Genomic DNA, 4474 nt, shown 5'->3' with positions numbered 1-4474 from the left:
GAGGGACAGGGGTGCCAGCAGGACACCCGTGCAGGGAAGGGACAAAATCCATCTGCACAGAGAACAAGGAGAGGGGCACTCTGTGGGGAAATCCTATTGCAGGGAAACACGTGGGATCTGCTCTGAGACCCGACAGGGAAAACTGTCCAGAAGAGATATGGGCTTCTTTAGTTCTGCTGCTGCCAGAGCTCCCTTTTCCCTTTTCCTTTTTGAACGTGGGAGTCTTGGGAGACTTGCTGAACTCTCGTTTCTTATATTAGAACCATCAAGTTTTGCTGGGAGACGTTTGGAGGAACGGGGAAGTGGTTCACAGATGGCACTGCAAGAAGCATAAAGTTGAGCCCCAATGGAGGAGCAGCTTTCCAGGCTGCTCAAAACCCCATTTTGTTTGTATTAAACTCGTCCCATAGCAACACCCAGCTAAGACCCACAGCCTGTAGTAATGCTTAAGGCAGCTCTTGTGGGGCAAAATACTCAGCACCAGCCCTGCAGTCAGCTCATTTTGGGGCCGTGTGAGCTCAGGGAGCTGAACGAATGGGCTTTGACCTGGAACTCGCCCCCAGAAATGGACTCTAAGCTCGAGGCACGTTGCCCCAGCAGGAGGTGACAAAACCCAGCCTCACCGTGGGGCTTTGCACCCTTTGCTCTGCAGTGCTCGGATGGAGGGGGAGCAGTTGGGGGGATGCAAAGCCAGAGGTGCAATGTGCAGGCTTGAAGCCTGCCCTCCCTTCACCCCTGGTCAATGAGTACCCAGTCATGTGGCCGCAGAGGCAGTGGGGCTCGGGGTGACGCAGCCATGAAGCCCTTTGCCTCCAGCTCCCACCTCACCCTTCCCCTCTATGCAAACAGTGGGCAGCCCAGGGGGGAGATGGCTCAAACACTTCTGTGCCATTCCCAGCAGAGCAACTGCTGCCGTGCCCTCCATACCGCAGCCCTGAGACCACCTGGCCCTGGGATTCTACCCTAAAACAGAAAACAGAGGAGATCCCCAACACGAGCTGTGGCTAATTAAGGAGAGGAAGCCCCCACATCAAAAAATGGGCAGAGAAAAAGGCGATGTGAGGAGGGCAGGAATGTTACAAGCAATTAGCAGCAGAGACACGAGCTCGCTGGCTGTGTCACACAAGCTGCTTATTGGTGCATGACGTTCCCCATCAACATAAATTACAATAATCACCGTGCCAAGGAAGGGCTCGCTGTGAGCCTGCTGGCTTTGGGAGGAAGATGTGCAGAAAAGGGGAGGGGGGGGATTCCCAGAGCTGTGTATCCAAAGGCTCGATGGGTGTGATGGGTTTTTTTACCTGGGCCAAGAGCGCAGCAGGGTCACAAGGTCCCAGTGAGACTTTATGCCTGGTGATGGGCTGAGTCCATTCCACCAATAGTAGCCCAAAGCAAACCGTCCCTCAGTGTGTGCTCTGTGGAGGGCAATGCAAACTGAGGCTGCTGCTGTAGAATTTGGCACCCACAGCAGATGCCTCTGCAGTGCATTTGCAAGGCAGCGCCTGCAGGGCGGTTTTCAAACACGCCAACTTAATGGCTGAGCAAAAGGCATGCATGGTTGTTTCTGGGGAGCTTTATCCTTGAAATTACATCGGGCTCTGAGGTTGTTTTGTGTTGTTGTTTTTTTTACCTTTTGTATTGTTGTGATGAAATCCCGTAGTGAAATCCTTGTGGAGCTGCAGGAGAAATCAGGGGTGAAGTGGGCTCAGTGCCATTAGGGGTGTTTTATGCAAAAAGGGTCTGGCAGGGAAACTACAAGACCTTGTGCAAGTCCATGGCTGCGACCACCCCAGTTCATACTGGGGGGGATTTTGCTCAGCAAATCCTTCTCCTCCTCCTCCAGTGATGCATTTCCTAACGTGCCTCTCACCTGCTGCAGTCAGGGCAGCACTGGCTCTGCTCTGTGTGTGCTCCTGGCACAGCCCTGGCGTTCCTCACAGGTCCCAGACCCAAAGCCTGTGGCTCCAGCTGCCCACGTACGACAAACAGTTTCCCCCCAGCATCCTGCATCCATCCTCCAGGTAGAAGTGATCCCATTAGTGCTGTGCCCTATAAGATCACTCACCCTCCTGCAGTTCACCCTCAGAAACACTCCAGCTGTGTGCTAGGCCCCTTTCCTCAGCTGGAAGGGATGCTCCCTCTGTTTGCAGGCTGCAAGCAGGGTGTTTTCCAGAAGCAGCAGGGAAGCTGCAGCATCCTGAGTGGCATTTTAATCACAGACCCGAGGGGTTTGTCAGGGCTGCTCCTCTCAGAGCCTTCCCTGTCACTGTATGATATCAGCCAGCCCAGGGACGGCAGGGAGAGAGCATCCCAGCCATGCAAGGGTCCAAACCTGCCTGAGGATGGGGCACAGGAGCGTAGCACAGCATGAGGGCCAGGGCACTGCTGGCCTCGTGGAGCTGCTCCCTGTGTGGCTCCCAGCCAGATCATTAAATCCTCCCTCGTGGTTGTGAGGCCCCAATGGGGACATTGCATCCATCCGTGGGAGAGAGGGGGGAGAGAGCTGAGGGGCACCAAGGAGGAAAGGAGCAGCAAAACATCCCTTGCAGACGAAACAGCAAAGCTCCAGACCCAGTTAAGGAAGAGATGGCCACCAAAAAGTGCTTTGCTCAGTGGGCATCACTGCCTCCATGGGAGAGATTGGGAGCCCCAGGCTGCAGCCCAGCGCTCACACAGCAAAGTCCTGTCAATCCTTGTATATACAGGAGTGTATTCATTGTGACAGCCTAGGCTGGAGCCTGGGTGAAATGGCAGCAGCATGAATGTGCTTCACTCACAGAGAAAACACAGTCAGCTCCAGGGGGATCTCACCTGTTTCCCCCTGCAGCCCTCCTTCCCCTGCACAGTGACCCCCAGCTGCTCACAGACACGTTTTCCCCACCACTAAGCTCACATGGGCATGCATGTGTGCTGCTGCTCCAAGGCAAGTGGCTGCCTGGAGGTCTGCAGGGAATATTTCACAGTCACTGCATCCGGGCAGCGGTTCTCTTCTCCCTGACATTCAATAGCAGTGCAGGCAGCGAGTCATGGAAAGTAAATGTGTTCAATGCTTCCCCTGCCCGTGGATGGTTCTCCCTTGTGCACACGCAGGCATGTGGAAATCATCGCCCAGAGATGAGTGCTGTGTTTCAGTGACAGAATGTTTTAGACTAAAAGCTGCTGCACAGTCAGGGGAAGCAGGGAAATGGTCCATGCTGAGTGCCCAGCATGGCATGGATGGGTCTGCACTCACCATGGGGCACCACAGGGCTCAGTAACCACACATGGGGTTATCGAGGGGGTGTGATGGCTGTGGGTCACCCAACTGCCCACCCTGATATGTGTGTTGGCCTAAACACAGCTGACCATAGCAGCTATCAGGCCAAGTGGGGGAATCCAGCAATAAGTCCTCCGAATTTTGCTGGTGGAGCATCACCATAACAACAAAACCACCAATCCAAGCCAGAGCTTCATGCACGTAGCAACCAGAAGCTGCCAAAGTAGGAAAAAGTAACAATTGTCCACTACTTCCACTAGGATCCTACTGCAAATGCATTCCCCTGCAAAACTTCTGCAGCAAAGCCAGACAAATGCACATCAGGCACCAAACCTTCTGCTCTGCAGAGACTCTTCACCAAGCTGTGGGACCTGGGGAAACTGAGCTTTGCAGGTGCTTCACAGAGCTCAGAGCAGCCCACATGCCAGCAATGGGTGCTCTGCTCTGCTTCCAAAGCAACCCAGGGGAGTTTGGCCCTGCAAGTGGACCTTGTCCCCTCTGACCCTCCGTGCCACAAGTGCAAGCAGAAGATAAAGTATTTATCCAGGGGACAATCCATCTCTGTCCCACTGACTCACTGACAAGCTTCCCTTTTCCAGTCAGTTCATGGGGTGAGCCATAGGGTGGGTGCTCTATCCTCACTGCTAGGAGGAGACGAGTAAGCACAGCACGTGCCTTAAATCTCTGCTTCCTCCTGGGAGCTGGGGTCACAGTGCTGCAAAGGGTGTCCCTGGGCAAATTCAGTGCACTAAATGCTTCTCTTCTCCAGCAGGCAGCAGAAACACCATCAAGGCACATCTCCTGCCAACAGAAAGTGGAAGTCCCTGCGTGGACTGAAATATCTTGTGATTAAGAATGGAGCATCAGAAGCCCAATCTTCCAGCCCAATCCACAAGACCCCCATCAGCAGAGCTTCTGGCCTAGGCAGTGCAGGAGGTCTGGATGCAGAATAATAGTGGCTCTCCTCAGCCTTGCCCCCAAAGGGATGGGTGGATGGATGGATGGGTGGATGGATGGATGGATGGATGGATGGATGGAAGGGAGGAGCCCCAGCAGCAAGCTGGCACTGTGCAGTGAGAACAGCTTGGGTGTCACAGCAAGGGACTCCCTCTCTGCTGCCTGTGACAGCCTCAGGAAGCTCAGCCAGGGTTTGCTGCTTGCCTCGCAGTCTGTTAGCTATTTTCAGCCCAAATGAGGAATCTAGCCCAGCTCTGGCTT

This window comes from Meleagris gallopavo, chromosome 28 (assembly GCF_000146605.3).
Source record: "Meleagris gallopavo isolate NT-WF06-2002-E0010 breed Aviagen turkey brand Nicholas breeding stock chromosome 28, Turkey_5.1, whole genome shotgun sequence".
In the NCBI taxonomy this organism is placed as follows: Eukaryota; Metazoa; Chordata; class Aves; order Galliformes; family Phasianidae; genus Meleagris; species Meleagris gallopavo.
The sequence above is the reverse complement of the archived record's forward strand: the minus strand, read 5'-3'. Positions refer to the sequence as shown.